Raw genomic sequence first — 20,461 nt, 5'->3', positions numbered from 1 at the left:
AAAAAGTCAAGCAGAGATGGTCTTAATGGCGGAAAGGCCAATGTGTAGGGCAGAGGAAGGAAGAGTGCCAGCTCTCTCTGTCCCTGTTCCCAGGCCTCCTGGTCAGACAGCTGCTCATGGTGCTAGCAACAGATGCAACTTTACAGAGCGCCTCTGAGCAGCTCCCTCAGGGTACTTTTCAAGCATCTACTAACATTCCCTTACTCTGAAGCAAGTAGCTTTTTAATTTCCCACTGCAGTCTGTGACATCCCCCACACTCAAGAAGGGCCAGAAGCTCAGCCAGGGCCCACTCCACAAAAGGCCGTGAAACATCACTGGAAACGCAAGATAAAAAGGAACCCTCTCCAGAGCTGTAGAAGCTGGAAGGAATCATGTTGATGAGTTTACTGGGATGGGGTTAGAAGCCTCGCGAGGGAAGTGTTCAGAAACGCAACAGTGGACAATCTGCACCTGCACCCCAAACTTGTGAAAATGACAGCTTCATGAAAAACAGGTTCTCATTTTATAGAAGATAAACTTCAGCCACAGAAGAGGTTGGCTGTACTTCTTTAGTGCTGGCCAGAATGACCATGATGATGAAGGTGATGAGGATAATGCAAAACAGCTATTCCATGAGCACTTGACTCAAAGGGTATCAACTGATCTGCACAACATCCCTAATGGTAAATACTATTGTTATCCTCAATTCACAGACCTGGTCATTGAGGCTCAGGTGGGTTAACTGGCTTGCTGAAGAACACACAGTATGCGGTGGAGCCAATATTTGAAGCCCGCCTCTTCTCTTAGCTACCATCTTCAGGTGACAGTGAAAATGCACTCATAGTCAACCCATCCAAATGTAAGCTTGGGGCTTTCCTGCCTAACTTGGAGCTCCTTCTGGTTCCCTGGAGCTGGGTTCTCAATGTGCGTCTCTGGACCAGCAATGTCAGCATCGCCAGGAGACATGGAAGATATGAAAAATCTTAGGGTTCCACCCTGACCTGCCAAATCAGAAACTCTGGGGTGAACTCTAGGTTCTGTATTTTAAAAGTTTAAGTTTGAGAACTTTGGCTCAAGAGCTCCATCCATTTATGAAGATAAAAATCCAAGCTCTCTTAGATCACTCCTTTCTCTACACTGCTTAAAGTCAACCCTTTGCCAATCCCTCCCATCTCACCTCTCAGCCTCCCACACATGCCCACTTGTCTCCAAAACCACATAACATCCTTTCCCTCCACATCTCTTTTGAGTAGTTCTGGCTGTCAGTGCCCCCACCTTGCTCCCTACCCACATGTTCTAAGCTGTGGCCCTTTTCTCTGCTAAAAATCCTCCACTGTCCAGGCTACCCTTTGAGATCAGGATAAACATGTCTCTGTCCCCACAGTCAAAACCAACATGCTTTCCTTTTGTACCACTGACCCCTGTTTTGACTTAATTTACCTTTACTTTCTAGGATGTGAATTTTTGATGAATGTCTGTTTGTCCCATAAGGGCTGAAATTGTATCTGTTTCTAGTAAGACCTGAAATTGAGTAGTGTGAGTCCTCCAACTTTGTCCTTTTTTAGTGGGTATTGTGATGGCTATTCTAGGTCTTTTACCTTCCCAAGTAAAGTTTAGAATCATTTTGTCATTATCTACAAAACGGCTTGTTGGGATTTTGATTGGGATTGGGTTGAATCTACAGATCAAGCTTGGCAGAATGAACATTTTAACAACATTGAGTCTTCCAACGTGTGAACATGGACTACTTTTCCATTTATTTACATCTTCTTTGATTTCTTCCATCAGTATTTTGTAGTTTTCTGCATACAGATCCTGTACATATTTTGTTAGATTTATACCTAAGTTTTTTTTTGTCTTTTTGTGCTATTATAAATGGTAATTGTTCTTATTTCAAATTTCAATAGTTTACTACCGGTATATAGGAAAGCAACTGACTTTTGTATATTGATCTAGCATCCTGCAGACTCACTTATTGGTTATGAGAGTTGTTTTATGGATTCTTTGAAGTTCTTCATATGGACATGCATATTATCTGTGAATAAAGATGTCTTATTTCTTCTTTTCTGATCTGTATAAGTTTTATTTTGTTTTCTTGCACTAGCTGGGGCTCAGTAGGATGTTGAACAGAGTGGTAAGAGAGGACAGTCTTATCTTGTTTTCAATATCAGAGGGAAAGTGTTCAGTCTCTTGCCATTAAGTATGATGTTACCTGTAGGGTTTTTTTTTAAAGTTTTTTATCAAGTTACAAAAGTTTCCCTCTATTCCTAGTTTAAGATTTTTTTTTTTTTTTTTTTTGCCATGAAAGAGTGTTTTGATTTCATCAAATGCCCTTTCTGCCTCCATTAACATGGTCATACGATTTTTCTTCTTTAGCCCATTGATGTGATGGATCACATTAATTTATTTTCAAATGTTGAACCTGTTTTGCACACCTGGAATAAATTCCACCTGGCTGTGGTATATAGCTCTTTTTATGCATTGTTGGGTTTGATTTTCTAATATTGTATTGAGGGTTTTTGTATGTATAAGTAATATTGCTTTGTTTTCTTGTAATGCCTTAACTGGTTTTGGTATTAGGTGAAATCTGAACTCATAAAACTAATTAGAAACTGTTTCTTCCATTTCTATTTTCTGGAAGAGATTATGGAAAACTGGTATTCTTTCTTTCTTAAGTGTTTGATAGAATTCACCAGTGGACCCATCTGGGCCTGATGATTTCTGTTTTAAAGGTTATATTAATTTAAATTTTAAAGATATAGGGCTATTCAGGCTACGTATTTCTTCTGTAAGTTTTAGTAGTTTGTGTCACTCAAGCATTAGTTTATTTCACCTAAGTTACCAATTTGTGAGTATAGAGTTGTTCATGATCTTCCTTTATCATCTTTTTATATCCATTAGATCAACAGTGATGACCTTTCCTTCATTTCTGATATTGGTAAATTGCATCTTCTACATTTTTTTCTTTTTTTTTTTTGGCTAAAGGTTTATCAATTTGGTTGATAATTTCAAAGAACCAACATTGGTTTTATTGACTTTTCTCTACTGTTTTCCTGTTTTTAATTTCAATGATTTCTGCTTTAATTTTAATTATTTCTTTTCTTTTGCTTGGCTTGGGCCTAATTTGCTCTACTTTCTGTGGTTTCTTAAAAGTAGAATCACAAGTAATTTGCTTTATATATTTTTTACCTAATGTGTGCACTTAGTGCTATAAATTTCTCTGTAAGCACTGCTTTTGCTACATCCCAAAATTTTTGATAAATTATATTTTTATTTTTATGCACTTCAAAATATTTTTTTAAATTTTGGAGCCTTCTCTTGGAAACATAGGTTATATAGAAGTCTGTTGTTTAATTTCCAGATATTTGGGAAATTTCCCAAAACCTCCATCTTTTTGTTGTTGATATCTAGTTTAATTATATTGTGTTCTGAGAACATAATTGGTATGATGTTTATTCTTTCAAATGTGTTAACATGTTTTCCAAGAATGTGCTCTATCTTGGTGAATATTCCAAGTGAGCTTGAGAAGAATGTGTATTTTTCTGTTGTTGAATGGAATATTTTATAAATGTCAATTAGATCAAGTTGACTGACAGTACTGCTCAGGTCATTTTCATCCTATCTATTTGGTCTATCAACTATTGTGAGAAAGAGATTAAAATCTCTAACTATAAGACAGGATTTGTCTATTCTCCTTTCAGTCTTACCAGTGTTTATCTTGCATATTTTGATGATCTGTTGTTATGCGCATACACATTTAGGATTGTTATGTCTTCTTGGATATTTGACCCCTTTACCATTCTGTAACAATTTCTTTGAAGCCCTGACCCCTGTTGACTATGAGTTTTTTGTCCTTTAAGTGATAAAGTGAGGAGGGTGCTGGAACTTGAGGAATTCCCACCTGGGAATTCCCAGCTGCGACAAGGCTCTGGCAAAGTGTTTTCCCTTGGAGAGTAACCATTGTCATGGAGAAAGCCTAGGGGTATTTCACAGTTATCACTCTTCCCCTCCCCTGCCAGGGCCATGAGGAGCTCTTTCTCAGATCTTCACGGTAAGAACCTAGTGAGGCTTGTATTAATCATGCCTTTCAGTTTCTTTTATTTTCTGGTAGCTATGTCTACAGTGTTATTCAAAGAGATGATTAGCTCCAGGTGTGGACCTCAGGGCCTTGTACCTGAGCTGTGTGGACTGCAAGTAAGACTCCCACTGAAGGCAATGCTTGCAGCTGCTGTACGGTGAGGCAGAGCTTTCTGCCTGATAGCCTCTGAGTGAGCCTGTGCCCAATATGACCTGGGCTCATCCTGTGGGCCTAAATATTGGGAGCCAGGAGGACCGCCTGGTGGGTGTGCACTATACTAAATCATCACCTGTCTCCAGCTTCTGCAGGTGCAAGTAAATCTGCCATACAATCGGTCTCTGCTAATGAGAAGGACACTTACTATATTTTAGAAATATTGACTATGAAAAATTATTCTTTCATAAGAAAAGTGTGGGATAATTAGCAGATTCTTATTTTGAGAATTCAATGGGCTTGCTACTAAGTTTAAATCGAAATATCACATTGATGAGACTACTTTTAACCCTGAAGGCTATGATCTGTCTACTTCTGGACTTTTTTTGCTGATGCCCTTCTGGTACCAAAACAGTGCCAGTCACATCATAGGAGCCCAATAAAAATCTGCTGACTTAATTAACTAATATAAAATGTAAGGCTAAGAGACTTTCTCTGTATTATAAAACAGTTCAACTGTTTCAAAAACATATCTCTTACCAAACAGTCAAATTTAACTTGCTTTTAAAAATTATTTCCAGCTGGGCGCAGTGGCTCACGCTTGTAATCCCAGCACTTTGGGAGGCTGAGGCGGGCGGATCACGAGGTCAGGAGATCGAGACCACGGTGAAACCCCGTCTCTACTAAAAATACAAAAAAATTAGCCGGGCGTGGTGGTGGGCGCCTGTAGTCCCAGCTACTTGGAGAGGCTGAGGCAGGAGAATGGCGTGAACCCGGGAGGCGGAGCTTGCAGTGAGCCAAGATTGTGCCACTGCACTCCAGCCTGGGCGACAGAGCGAGACTCCGTCTAAAAAAAAAAAAAAAAAAAAAAAAAAAAATTGCGAGACTCCGTCTAAAAAAAAAAAAAAAAAAAAAAAAAAAAAAAATTATTTCCTTGCTTTGTAAAAGAAAGAAGTAGAATATAGTTTATTCTCATTATTTCAGGTTATATGTTCCATAAAGTCACCCCCAAAACTGAATTATCAAGTAGTAGTCCATTGCTTCTCAGGGGTTATGTGCCTGAGAGCCTGTGGTCACCATATTTTCATCAACTGATCAATGCATCACTTGTTTGATGTGTTTCTGTGTAAAGGCACCTTATTTCATATCTATTGTTAATGCATACCATTGAACTCATGGCCAACGCACTAACTATAACTCACGACTGACAGAGGCTTCTCTAACCCACATATTTTCTCTATAAGGCACAGCACAGACTTCTTACACCTGGGGACACCAGATAGCACTTCAGCTGGTGGCTACTCTAAACAGCAAAGTCACTACAATTTGAAAAAAGGAACAAAAATGCAAAAAGTATGGCACTAAGTAGAATGGGAAAAAGACACTTACTTATATGAGGTGAAAGGAGGAGTTGGAGTGTCCAGAATATGCATGTGGCTAAAATTTTGTGCCACTCTGATATGGTTTGGCTGTGTCTCCACCCAAATCTCAACTTGAATTGTATCTCCCAGAATTCCCACATGTTGTGGGAGGGACCCAGGGGGAGGTAATTGAATCATTGGGGCTGGTCTTTCCCATGCTATTCTCATGGTAGTGAATAAGTCTCATAAGATCTGATGAGTTTATCAGGGGTTTCCGCTTTTGCTTCTTCCTCATTTTCTCTTGCTGCTGCCATGTAAGAAGTGCCTTTCGCCTCCCTCCATGATTCTGAGGCCTCCCCAGCCATGTGGAACTTTAAGTCCAATCAAACCTCTTTTTCTTCCCAGTCTTAGATATGTCTTTATCAGCAGTGTGAAAATAAACAAATACAGTAAATTGGTACCAGAAGAGTGGGGTGTTGCTGAAAAGATACCCCAAAATTTGGAAGCGACTTTGGAACTGGGTAACAGGCAGAGGCTGGAAGAGTTTGGAGGGCTCAGAAGAACACAGGAAAATGTGGGAAAGTTTGGAACCTCCTAGAGACTTGTTGAATGGTTTTGACAAAAATGCTGATAGTGATATTAACAATAAGGTCCAGGCTGAGGTGATCTCAGATGGAGATGAGAAACTTGTTGGGAACTGGAGTAAAGGTGACTCTTGTTATGTTTTAGCAAAGAGATTGGCAGCACTTTGCCCTTGCCCTAGAGATCTGTGAAACTTTGAACTTGAGAGAGATGATTTAGGGTATCTGGCAGAAGAAATTTTTAAGCAGCAAAGCATTCAAGAGGTGACTTGGGTACTGTTAAAGGCATTCAGTTTTATAAAAAAAAGCAGAGCATAAAAGTTTGGAAAATTCGCAGCCTGACTATGTAATAGAAAAGAAATACCCATTTTCTGGGGAGAAATTCAAGTCAGCTGCAGAAATTTGCATAAGCAGCAATGAGCCTAATGTTAATCCCCAAGACCATGGGGAAGATGTCTCCAGGCCATGCCAGAGACCTTCATGGCAGCCCCTCCCATCACAGGCCTGGAGGCCCAGATGGAAAAAGTTGTTTCGTGGGCTGGGCCCAGGGTCCTCATGCTTTGTGCAGCCTAGGGACTTGGTGCCCTGTGTCCCAGCTGCTCCAGCTGTGGCTGAAAGGGGCCACTGTAGAGCTCAGGCTGTGGCTTCAGAGGGTGGAAGCCCCAAGCCTTGGCAGCTTCCACGTGGTGTTGAGCCTGCGAGTGCACAGAAGTCAAGAATTCAGGTTTGGGAACCTCTGCCTAGACTTCAGAAGATGTATGAAAATGCCCAGATGCCCAGGCAAAAGTTTGCTGTAGGGGCAGGGCCCTCATGAACAACCTCTGCTAAGGCAGCAAAGAAGGGAAATGCAGGGTCAGAGCCCCCACACAGAGTCCCTACTGGGGCACTGCCTAGTGGAGCCATGAGTAGAGGGCCACCATCCTACAGACCTCAGAATGGTAGATCCACTGACAGCTTGCAACATGTGTCTGGAAAAGCCACAGACACTCAATGCCAGCCTGTGAAAGCAGCCATGAGGGAGGCTGTTCCCTGCAAAGCCACAGGGATGGAGCTGCCCAAGACCATGGGAACCCATCTGTTGCATCAATGTGACCTGGATGTGTGACCTGGAGTCAAAGGAGATCATCTTAGAGCTTAAAATGTGACTGCTCCACTGATTTCAGCCTTGCATTGGCCCTATAACCCCTTTGTTTTGGCCAGTTTCTCCCAGTTGGAATGGGTGTATTTACCCAATACCTGCACCCCCATTGTATCTAGGAAGTAACTAGCTTGCTTTTGATTTTACAGGCTCAGAGATGGAAGGGACTTGCCTTGTCTCAGATGAAACTTGGACTATGGACTTTTGGGTTAATGCTGAAATGAGTTAAGACTTTGGGGGACTATTGGGAAGGGATGATTGGTTTTGAAATTTGAGGACATGAGATTTGAAGGGGCCAGGGGTGGGTGATATGGTTTGGCCGTGTCCCCACCCAAATCTCAATTTGAATTGTACCTCCCAGAATTTCCATGTTATGGGAGGGACCCGGCGCAGGGGGGTAATTGAATCATGGGGCCAATCTTTTCCATGCTATTCTTATAATAGTGATTAAGTCTCACAAGATCTCATGGATTTATCAGGGGTTTCCTCTTTTGCTCCTTCCTCATTTTCTCTTGCTGCCACCATGTAAGAAGTGCCTTTCACCTCCTGCCATGATTCTGAGGCCTCCCCAGCCATGTGGAACTGTAAGTCCAATTAAACCTCTTTTTCCTCCTAGTCTTGGGCATGTCTTTATCAGCAGTGGGAAAATGAACTAATATACTGTGTGTATGACCTCAAATGGTCTTGAAAGCATCATGGTTATTGATTTGGGGATTACAGATAAATGATTGTGATTGTGAGTAGGCAAATTCACAAATTCAGAAGCCGTGAATACTGAGGATCAACCATATATTATCTCACATAAGACTGCTACGGGTGACTCACATTCATTCTTTATCCATTTTGAGTGACTTCTAAGATATTCACCAAGGGCCTCAGTGGTCACAAATAAGCTGGATGGGAAAGTACAAATTACTGTAAAAATCAATACACAGATACTAGTACTTGGAAAATTATAATATCAGTCTCAGCTCCTGATAGCCATATCTCCCTGTATTCATTTGGTTTTCTAACAAAATGTTTCCTGCTACTCTCAAAAACATAGGTTTTATTTACATATACCAAAAATCAGCTGATGGCATGAGAAAAATCTGCCTGGTTTTCTATTAGAGGGGTTGATATTTGCAGTCTCCAACCTGCACAGCTGAGCCAGCATAATTCCTGCAGGGTAGAGAAGGCCATGCAGCCTAAATAAGGGGCATCAGAGGGGCCTGAGCCAGGCCTGCTGCTCACCAGCTAGCCAGCCTTGAGCAGATTACTCTCCACTTCCTCATCCATAAAAGGTTATAGCTTCTACTTCATTGGGACTGTTCTTCTTTTAGGAAAAATAAAGGCATAAATGGTAAAATGGCAACATTTATTAAGTTGGGTGGTCCTGCACTGTTCTGTATTTTATAATTTTTTTCCCAAAGAAAAACCCTATGGTTGCTGTCATGAATAAATGAGATTACACATGACCAGGGCCTGATGCTAGGCTCCCATGCTTCCTTACGACCTGGCTGTAAACAACTTGAGTGCAGGGAACCATCTCAGCTGCTGCGACAGCCCCCATACCTCACCCCGCTCCGGACATGTGGGAGGCGCCCCATAACTCAGTGTGCTGAACAGATCAAAGCCGACAAAATGGCCTGGTTGGCCATCAGAGAGGCTGGCGGAAGCTAAGAGTGCCCCAGGAAGATTTTTGGTCATTCTGAAGTTGTTTCCTGCTTATTTGTTGATTTTTAACCATTGGTTTCAATGCCACATGCTCTAAGTCACTCTGTAAGATAAACATCAAAATATCAGATTGCTTGGGTGTTGGCAGAGATACTGCCCCCTCCTCTCTGAAATGACCCTGCAACAAGAACCAGATAAAGAAATAAAATGGAACCAGTGGGCACCCCGATCCTGAGCGATAACATGCCGCAAGTGGAGCCCAATGCAGCTATGTTTGCCCTGGGATCATGAAGACCCTTAGTGAGGACTGGCTGCTGTAGACTTCAGACAAGGCCCGAAGAGTGGAAGGATATACACAGCAATGGAAAGCCAACCATTTCTTATAGTGTTGAAGAGAGGAGACTGAATGGCTGGCAGCCTCACTGGGGAGAAATACGTATTAAACCAATTCATTCTCTCTCTTTCACTCTCTGTCTCTCTCTCTCTTTCTCTCTCTCTCTCTCTCTCTCTCTCACACACACACACACACACACACACACACACCATTATTGAGAAGGGAGGAAATATTCTGGTAGACTGGAACACATCCAAGGCCCCTCCATGATCTATTGCAAAGATGAGGATCATACCTTGGGTTTGTACAATTATGCTGAAATAATTAAAGAAAAGAAGCAACAGGAGAAACAAATGGCAAAAGACATTCACCAGAAAAATGTCCCAAAAGGCAGATGAAGTTATGTCCACACACACAGATATGGAATCAAAGAACTTAACAGAATAATCACTTGGTTAAAATAACAGCTCAAAAGGGAGAAAGGGGCAAAAAAAGACAACAACAATAAGCTGGCAGAGATCAGGGGAAAAGGCCAGAAAAGAAATGATGGCTATTACATCAAGCAGGGAAAAATGAATGGATATTAACACTGCAGGCAGCATGGGGGACAGGATCTGTGGAGCTTGAGAAAAATGAAACAGGAATTAACAAAGACTTCAGGAATTCAACAGAAAAATTGAGAAAGATAGGGGAGATCTAAAATATATAAAATTAATGTCCCTGAAATAGCGAATTAAAATAAAGGAGTAGAACACATGTTTAAAGTTATAAAATTTCCAGAAATAAAAAAATGTCTTGTCTACAGGAGTTAAAAGAACATCTTATCCAGGAACCTCTAGAGCAGGGATGTGCAATCTTTTGGCTTTCCTGGGCCACACTGGAAGAAGAAGAATTGTCTTGAGCCACACATAAAATATACTAACACTAATGACAGCTGATGAGCCAAAAACAAAAAATTGCAAAAAACAAAACAAAACAAAAAAACTCATGTTTTAAGAAAGTTTACAAATCTATGTTGAAAAGATATCTGTACTCCCATGCTTCACTGCAGCACTATTCACAATAGCCAAGATACAAAATCAACTTAAAAGTCCACCAAGGAATAAACGGCTAAGGAAAATGTGGCACACACACAATGGAATACTATTCAGCCATGAAAAAGAGGGAAACCCTATTGTTTGTGATAACATAGAATAAGCTGGAGAAAGTTATGTAAAATGAAATAAGTCAAGCACAGAAAAACAAATACCTCATGATCTCACTCATATGTGGAATCTAAAATGATTGAACTCATAGAAACAGAGAATAAAATAGTGGTTACCAGGGGCTGGGGAGTGAGAGAATAAGGAGACGACAGTCAAAGACTACAAAGTTGCAGATACGGAGGAGGATTAATGATAAGCATTTATGATGATGGGTATGTTAATTGGCTTGATTCAACCCTTCCACACTGTACAGCTATAACATCACTGTGTACCCCATAATTATGTAAGATAAAATTTGTCCCCCCAAATTTTAAATATTACTGGGCCTCAAGCTTCTCCTTGGAAACACCTCAAGCCAGAAGACAGAAGAGTTACATCCACACAGTTCTCAGAGGTGGCAAACGTGTCCAACCAGAGGCACATAGTCCAGCTAGGCTCAGGGCTGGCAGCGAATGATTTCAGGACTTAGACTAAAATGACTATGGAAGGTTCTGATGTCTCTGTCGAAAATCAGAAGAACAGAAGCACAGCCATCTGCCTTCTAAACTCCTGCTTCTCTGTAAGATAAACATCAAAATATCAGATTGCTTGGGACACACCTAGATTTGTCCTAAAACTGCCACTGCCCAGCCCAGCATAGCCCAAGTGAACCAGATTGAAAGGGCAGCCTCCGCTGCCTAGGTGGTTCTCACGACCGCTAAACAGAACAAGCTCCTGCTTCCATTAGTAAGCTCAATTCATAAACAAAACAAAATAAACAAACAAAAGCAATGAAAAGCTCCAGCTGAGAACAGTGGCTCTGCATTTCAGCTGCAGGTTAGGATCACACAGAGTGCTCTTTTCCCAGCCCTAACACTCAGAATCTCTCTCCTGTAAAGCTCTCTAGAGAGCTTAGCATACAGCCAGGATAGAGAAGCAGTTGCTCTACAATTATCTAGAATTATCACCTCTATGTGGAAGGTTCTGGGTTTCAAAACTGATCCAAACAGAGCTGACCGCAGAAGTGAGCAGCAGCGCAGGCTCCCAAACAGAGGGGAACAAGCACAGAGCCGAGTACATTCCCCGTTTCACGTGGAACTATAAAGAAGTCACATGAAAGGCATCATTCAGGAAAACCTTTTTAGTGAATGAAAGTGTTAACTCAATGTTTAGACATATCAATTTTGTTAAGACAATAATTCAGGAAGAAGAATCTTGATCGCGCCTTTTGCAGTAAGTGCAGCCTGAATGCTGGTGGTGGGGCGAAGCTCCCCTAGGAGGGCAGCACATGACTGCACTTCCTGGAGTCAGGCTGAATCATGAAAGGAAGTCCTATAATTCACGAACCCTTCAAAACGACTTCTCTTGTGGCATTTTATCTCTACTCAAATTAAGCAGCACAGGAACTCCAGAGACAGGCCAGCCACACATCTCTGCCCCAGCGCCCGGAGTGAGGCAAGGTTGGAGCCGAGGGGCCAGTGGCATGACCCCACCTCTGCTCACTGGGGTGTCTCAGAACGCTCCCCTCTCAGCCCGCCTTGAGTACTTACAAAATGAGCAAACGGAAGGCATTCCCAGAAACAAACACCTTGTTTCTTGGTCTTGAAAGTACAAGGGCCACTTGCTTGACATCTCATTTTTTTGTTTTGCCTTCGTGGGAAACACGTTCCCTCTCTACATCTTCTTTTCAAAATGGACAAAACCTCAGGTTCCAAATGTTTCAAGGAAACTATGTTGGATTTTTTTTTTTAACCGAAGAGAAAGGAACAAGCACTAAGGTTTTCTCCAGTCCCTCAAAACCCTCTTGAGCAAAAACCTGGTTTGTTCTTTCAGAAACTATTCTGAACCAAGTGTGCTTACCCCAAGGACACATGACTTCGTAGCTTTCTCCAAGGCTATGTTACCGCTTGGAGGGCTGCTGCGAGGAAATAACTGGGAACCATGTCAGTTCCCGGGTGACTGAGAAGTAACATTATTGTGTGTGTGTGTGTGTGTGCGTGTGTGTGTGCACGTGTGTTGTGTTGTGCAGGAGAATGTTACAGCCTTGAGGATGAAAAGGGCCAGGCCAGGGCCCCATGGACAAGACTTAAGGTCTCATGTCAAAGGAGAGGGCACTCCTGCTGCCCTCATCAGTTCCCAGGGTCAGATCCTCTTAAGAAAATTGGGAGCTGCAGGTATCAACACATGAAATAGTGGCAAGTGTTACCGTGCACTTAGGCAAGGGGTGGCACTGAGAGCTGGGAAAGGGGAGTGGTGGGTGGAAGTTCATATCCCTCCTGGGCTCCTCAGGGGATGGGCTGAGAGCAGCTTGGTGTCTGGCAGACCTTGCTGCAGCAATGGAAATACCTGTTCTACTCTGCCTGACACAGACCTACCACCCACGTGTGGCAACTGGCCCCTGAAACATGGCCTGTGTGACTGAGAACTGAATTTTACATTTTAAATGAAATTCAACATTTATTTTAAATGGTTTTAAGTAATTGAGCGGTCAGTGGCCACATGTGGCCAGTGGCTCCATAATGAACAGCTTTAGCAGGGATGACAGAGACCAACATGATGAGCTGCATCTTATAAACACACCACCAGGACCAGAGTCTGTGTGGTCCTGGTACTTCTCCCTTCCAGAAATTCCTTCTAGTTGGGCCAAACTTGAAGCCTCTGGGTTTTCTTTTGATAACGGGGATGATACATTTTTCTCTAAATATCTAGTTGACTATATCCAAGTCATATCTGATATATTAAAATATGAGAAATTAAGAGTGCCCACAATATGCAAAGAGGGTGCCATGCTGGGAGCAGAGTACACAAAACTCTCCATGCCATGGTCTCCAACTGGACATTTTAAACGAGCAAGGGCCAAAGTCATGCAACAGAGTCTTTTAGAGCTTCTGAGTAAGATGCCCCCGGTGGGGGTGACCTTGTCTAGTGACTGGGGATGTGAGAGTGGAGGACAACGCACCCCCTGTGTGTTGCTTATTAAACCCAGCAGACCCCTAAACACATGATTAGAATCTAGACACAGCTTATTTGCTTATGATACTGTTGGGCAAGAGTCACTCTCTTTCTGTGACCCTCTCATAAAATATTTTTGCTTGTAAAAGAACCCTCTCTTCAATTCCCTGGTAACCAGTAGCTATTTATCCTTGACATCCCTCACTCAACCCTGAATATTTGACAGAGGGCCTATTCTTTGTGAGCCAGTCTGATTGGTGCTTTGCATACAGCATCTCTGAGCTTGATAGCAACCCAAGGGTTAGATATTTTTAACCTCATTTTGCAGATAGGGTACTACCAACCCCCAGCAGTTTCAAGTGAAGGATGGAATCTAGACCCTGAGGCCTGGTCTGCTTCTGACAACCACTCTGCCCCCAGAGAGGGCTTTAGAGCCACTTCTTGGAACTGGATGTTTACAGGTCAAAGCCACAATTCTAGAGATTTTATTATAAAGTGTAAACACGGGGGCAGGCGATGAGTCCAGGGGCTCTCCTGGGCGAGTATGGCACAGTGCTGATGGAGGCAGCTGGGGTGGGGAGGTAGCAGCAGCAGCCCAACCCCTAATGACTCACAGGAACAGCCCTTCTGGTCACCATCAGCTGTAGCCAGTGAGGCCCAGAAGCCAAGCCACAGACACCAAGAAACTATGGACCAAGCTCTCAACCAGGAGCAAAATTGCTTATGTCCTTCTCATGAGAAAAAAACATTTCACACGAAGCATGCAGATGACAAATGGTATGACAGAATAAAGCATGGTGGACTAAGCATAATGTTAAAAAAAAATCTTAAAGACGAAAACCATTCAAATCATCTTGTGTAGAAAATGTTACAGGTCAGTTTTCCTATCTGACCAGTGTACATATTCTTCCTCTGGGAATTATTTCATGTGCATTCACCTCCTGCAAGTCTTACAGTTGCATGCTGAGAATGCACTGACATTCTCACTCTAAAGCCTTCCTCCAAAAGTTCTGCAGAGTGGCAAACCTTAGGAGAATGTAAGTTTCCGTGGAAAGGACCGTTCGCAACAGAAAAACACGAGCCCTCTCTCTCTCAATCACACACACACACACACACACACACACACACACACACACACACACATCAAATGGGGAGGGGCCACTCTGGCCTGCCCAGTGTCTTTGCAGTCAAAGGCACACATAGCTGCCATTATACCCAGCATACAAATAAATCCCAATTTGGTGGAAACCTCGTCAGCCTTTAAAGATGTGTTTGTGTGCTATGAAATCCTATGAACTAGCTGTCAAATGGTGGTCCTCATTCTTGGCTGCTGCACTGGGTGGGGTGGAGTAGGAGTGGCTTTTAGAAACATCTGAAGGCAGGCTGCACACCAGAGCACCCCGGTGTCCTTGGAGGTGGCCTGGGCTTCAGGACCTGAGTGACAGCAGGGTGCAAACATGTTTGAGACCACGGCTGTACACCTTTGGGTGAGCTGCTGAACCTCTCAAAACCTCGCTCTTCACTGGAGGACAGAATGGTGCCAGCAGTCATGATGCATGATGTGTTTCTAAGTTACTTCTCTTCGTGGTCTCATCCTACTTACCCTTTCCCCCCAAGCAAACCTTATTATTATCATTTTTCTAAATTGAAAAAAGTACACACTCCTGATCGTTGTAAATACTGCAGGCACACTGGCACACTGAAGTAGGCAGAATAAAAATGTAAATTTCACCTTTTTCTCTAAACCAATTCTATTCCCCTCCCCACAAAACTGCTGTTCTTAATTTGGTGCTTACACTTCCAGATCATGCTACATATTTACATACACATGTGTACACACTGGATACAATATGTATAGGCAGAAATGCATGTATAAGTAGTAAACAACAATCCAATATCATTTAAATTATTATGTGCATGTGTGAGATTTTTAGTTTTTTTTTTTTTTTTTACTTATTATTATTATTTTTGAGACGGGGTCTTGCTCTGTCACCCAGGCTGGCGTGCAGTGGCATGATCTCGGCTCACTGCAGCCTTGACCTCTTGGACTCAAGCGATCCCCCCACCTCAGCCCCCCATGTAGCTGGGACTACAGGCACATACCACCAGTCCAGGCTAATTTTTTTTTTTTTTTTTGGTATTTGTCATAGAGGTGGGGTTTTGCCATATTGCCCAGGCTGGCTTCAAACTCCTCAAGCAATCCACCCACCTCGGCTTCCCAAAGTGCTGGAATTACACGCATGAGTCATTGCACCCAACCCAGCATGAGTTTTTTAAACAAATACAATGATATGTTACATCTTGCTTTTTCACTAGTAGAACTTGGACATTGTTATATTTGGTGTACGAAATAAATTCCACATTTTTTAGAAGACTGCATAGGATTCCAGCATATGAATCAACTGCACTTCCCTTAGTGATTTTTTTTGCTATTATAAAATAAATTGTTGCAATGAATATTTCTCCACTTTTATCAATTTATATGTGTAATAGATTTCTAAAAGTGAAATTGTTGAGTGAAAGCACCTGTGTTTTAAATTTTAAAAGATGTTACCAAACGGCCCTGTCAGCACCCACCTGTATTTTTTTCTTATTGATTTGAAAAAACTCACTACATATTAAAGCTATTGATGCTTTACCACAAGCATTGAAATTAAATATATCTTACCATTTTTTTCATTTATTTATATAGTTTTTCATTTTATGGGGATTTGCTTAAGATTTTAGGAAAGCATACTCATCAACCTTGTGATGAGTATGAATATAAATTCATATGTTTTATCACATTTAGACAGGCCTCTTCACAATTATTTTAAAACTCACCTAAGTTTTCTTTTAATAGCTTTATTATTTCAATGCTATATTTTTATTCTTTGTTCAGCTTGGAATTTATTTTGATATTAAGAGCAAAGTTTTGTTTTTTTTTCCAAACGATTTGCAGTTTTCCCAAGACCATTCATCCATGGCCCTGCACCTCCCCCGCCTGGTGTGCAAAGCCTCCCTTGGACCCATGCCTGCATACTATCTAGGTCTGGGCTCTACTCCCCATAGCAGCTTCACTTTACAATTTTGTGGAGTTTGTCTCCTTTAACACCTTTATCTTACATTTCTTCCCTGAGTCTTCTCATAAGTCTCTCTCTAAGGTTTTGCACATCTAAAGTGAAAGAAACACTTTACCGTAAGTATTTTAATGTGCATAATTGTGTTTGGTCTTCACACTGAGAGAGTTCTGGAATTATCTGTACAGCAGGCTCATTTCAGGGGCCTTAGACATCTCTCCATCTCCATATCTGGAGAGCTCCCTGGTGCTCTTGACGGCATCACAGAAAGGCCATCGTGGGGAGGCGCCAGTCTTCACTCACCCATTTGTTACAGGTTGAATTGTGTCCCCTCAAGTTCAAATGTTGATGTCCTAACTCCCTAAACCCTCTGAGTGTGACCTTATTTAAAGACAGGGTCTTTACAGCAGTGATTATGCCCCATTGAAGTCCTTAGGGTGAGCCCTACTCCAATATGACTGGTGTCCTTACATGAAAAGGAGATCTGGACCCAGAGACAGGCACACAGGGAGCATGCCATGTGGAGCTGGAGATGGTCACCCACAAGCCAAGGAGACGCCGGGAGCACATTCTCCTAACCAGCCCTTGGAAGGAGCCACCCTGGGACATCCTGACCTCAGTCTCTGGCTCAGAGTTGGGAGGCGACACATTGGGCTGTTCAAGCCGTTCAGCATGCAGTGCTTTGTTATGAAAGCCTGATCAGACTGAAACTCCATTCCTCCATAACAGACACTGACACTGCTTCCAGAGTCTTCTTAGAAGAAATAAGCTCTGGGGAATACCTTACACATAAGTCTTTGAAGACACTGCTGGCTTCTTCGAGGAAATCATCCCTCACAAATACTTGCCTTTCTAGCATGAGTCCTTCTCCCCAGCTGCCAAGCTGCCTTTCCTTGACCAAATCATTGAAGTCCCACCTGCCTCACAAATATTTCTATAAGGGGAGGGAAACGGGTCTGAGATCTGTCCACACCTGTCCTCTCCCAACCCTCACGACAGCAACGCAGGCAGAGAGCAGCAGTTCTGCCCCGTAGCGGGACAGCCACAGACATGGAGGTCTGATGTGGGAAGCACAGAGACACTCACTGCTAGGGGCTCGGCGCTCACTTTCCACGAGGCTCTAGCTCACTCTGGATAGTAAATTTATCTCTGTGGAAGGAAGGCATGCATAAAAGCTTCAGCTCTTCTCACTTGAACCTCTCACTGGTTTGGGATTGTGTCTAATTCCTATTGTATATGCTTAACTTCTCAATGCAAAAGCCACAAAGATCAAAAGAAGTTTTGTGTAACCATTGGTGATGAGTAAAATCGGCATGTCTGACACTGAGCCTGTGTCCTCCCTCTGCCTCTCCAGGCTTTCCTGAGCTGCTGACAGGACTCCAAACTTGCCCACCAATTAGGCAGGACAGCAGATCCTCTTTTACGCCTTATTAGAGTAGCGGATAGGGATTGATTAGAAACACCTAGTTTTGAGAGTTCTAATCCCAGCAGCATCACTCAGTGGTTGGACAAATCCCTTCACCTTTCTGAGCCCATTTCTAATCAGGTTGAGTTAGATGCTCTGCATATTTAAACAGGCTTCTAAGAAATCTATGAATTTGGACTCTCAGTATCCTAATAAGCAAGACAGACTTCATGACAGAGCTACAAGATCACCGGCAGTGATTTGGGGAACCTAACGCCAAGGCCTGCGATGCAGCCTGCTCTAGCCAGGCTCTTCCCCGTCACCCTCACTGTGAGTTCCTTCACATAGCCATGACCATTAGCTGATTGGTGTTGCTAACCAAAAGGAAGTGGTGGCCTTCCACCTCAAGCATATGCACAGCTATAAATGCAGAGAAGGGGAAGAAACATGAAAAACAGTATTACAGAAAATGAAGTCACAGCACGCTGAGGATCTGAGGAGATAGTCCATGAGTAGCTCGGCAATGAATGCTGTCCTTGAAAGGCATGAAGCAAGACAGGCTCACACTGAAGGGGGCAATCACAGTCCCCCAGTGCAGGCAGGCAGCAGTGTGGGGGGTGCAAGGTGGGAGAAGACCAAGGGTGGAGTGCCTTAGAAGTGACAGAGACCTGAGAGAGGAACAGGGAGGAGCGGGAGGACAGGGAAGAGTAGATGCTCCCCAGCTCCAAGAAAGCAGCAGAAGCCGCCTCGCAGGAAAAGACACGTGTGTGGCTTTGTTTGAATAGGGAAGGCGCGGCCACATCCACAAAGAACAGGGAGTTCCTGCCGCCCACACACCACACAGACCAGTTATGGGCCCATCCTGCCCTGTGCACATCCAGGTCTTGCCCTCCTCCTAGCTCATGTGGGACAGGCTGCAAGAATGCAGCCTTAAAAGACTAACGCCTAGGGTACCTAAAAAAAAAAAACCAACACACACGTGGAAATACCCAGCATATCAGGAAAGCTGACAGCCGGAGAGAGAGGCGCCAAGCATGCAAGCAGATGAACTGATGCCCCGGGAGACAGGGGTAATGGTGCACTCAAACAAGTAATAAAATACACAGGAACCTAATATGTCACTTAAAAAAATCCCAAAGAAGTAACTACAATCCTTGGAAATTAACCACCTGCTTGCTAAAATAATCATAGGAAAACTAAGTGGATGGACTGAAGAAAAGGATGGACAGGGATGAAGGGCTTCCTTGAGATAAAGATTAACCTGATGGTTTCATGAAAACACAGTGCAAATAGCAAAGGAGAGGGAAAGAATGAAAAGAAAAAGTGCATTCATCGCAGCACTATTTATAATATCAAAAATCAGAAAAAAAATCGACATGCCTATTCTGGACTGTCATAAAAATTACAATAATCACTGAATATGGAGACCTCCCCGCACCCCAACATATTAATAAAAAGAAAGTTCCAGAGTGAAAAAGGTATTAAGAAGATGTACACACCCCACCATTATATCTTCTGAAGACGTGCACACATGCACACATGAATGCACAGGACGAAAGAGGGGAGGTTAGAGCTCCAACTGCTCCCCCACAGTGGGACTGGGGGCAGGGCTAGGACTGAGGGTGGAGGTTAAGAAGGGCTTTTCTGTTGCTCGCTGTATCTGAATCCTGTACTAAAGGATATGTACTCGTGTATCAGTTATGCAATGGACAACTTTTCTAAAAGATTACAAAGTTCTCCCATCTTGGAGGTCAGAGAAACTAATTTTGGCAATTGTAGTTGCTCATCAAACCTATCTGGATGTGCCTTCCCTCTAAGACTGCAGGGCAGATGCCCAGAGTCAGCCCGCCTGGGAGAGGCTCTGAGAGTTATGTCAGTTTTAACCACACACCAGGTACCGAGCACTGCAGGCACGGCCTCCATTAGGTATCACAGTGAAGCCCCCTGTGACTGCTTCATTTACAAAACCTTCAAGAAGATCTTACAAATAAAGAAGGGGGACTTGAACCCAATGGGGCCTCAGACCCTTACTCTCAACCAGTAGCTACAAAAATATTCAATAAATGTCACTTTGAGGCACTGTATCCACCACATAATTCATATATTGTTAGCATTTAAGATGAAAACAACCACAACATTCTGCCTCTACCAAGCAAAGCCTAAGGAGCTTGGTAAGGAGCAGCAAGAGGTCATGCAGTGTTTCCCAAAGAGGCTGTGGCAGAGCCAGCCCTGAAAGCCACTCTAAGAACAAACGCACTGCAGGGTGATGGAAGTGTAGGACCACTGGCTGAGACTGGCTCTCTTGGAGAATCTCTGTGCACGTTACCTGCACAAAGGCTCTGAAGATGCCCATGATATTTATCCCTGCTTGCTGCACTTTATTTCATCCAGCATTTCTCACGCTTACTTGAGCAAGCTTCCTCAGGAATTCCACTTAGCACTGCAGTGTCCACTTCAGGAATCAATCAAGGAAATCGAGGAGAAGGCCAGCAATCTGCTTAAAGTCTCATGGGATGTCCATTTCCACAAAAATAAACATTCTCATCACTCAGATAATAAAATGTTGGTGTCGTATCTAAT

General features: G+C 43.0%; 1 protein-coding gene across 6 annotated transcripts in view; it reads right to left on the bottom strand.

Moving 5' to 3' along the window:
- SYK (spleen associated tyrosine kinase) overlaps nt 1-20,461 on the bottom strand; it is a 96,610-nt gene that overhangs the window by 70,940 nt on the left and 5,209 nt on the right. The gene's annotated exons all lie outside the window — the stretch shown is intronic.

This window comes from Hylobates moloch, unplaced genomic scaffold, assembly GCF_009828535.3.
Source record: "Hylobates moloch isolate HMO894 unplaced genomic scaffold, HMol_V3 SCAFFOLD_10, whole genome shotgun sequence".
In the NCBI taxonomy this organism is placed as follows: domain Eukaryota; kingdom Metazoa; phylum Chordata; class Mammalia; order Primates; family Hylobatidae; genus Hylobates; species Hylobates moloch.
The sequence above is the reverse complement of the archived record's forward strand: the minus strand, read 5'-3'. Positions and strand labels throughout refer to the sequence as shown.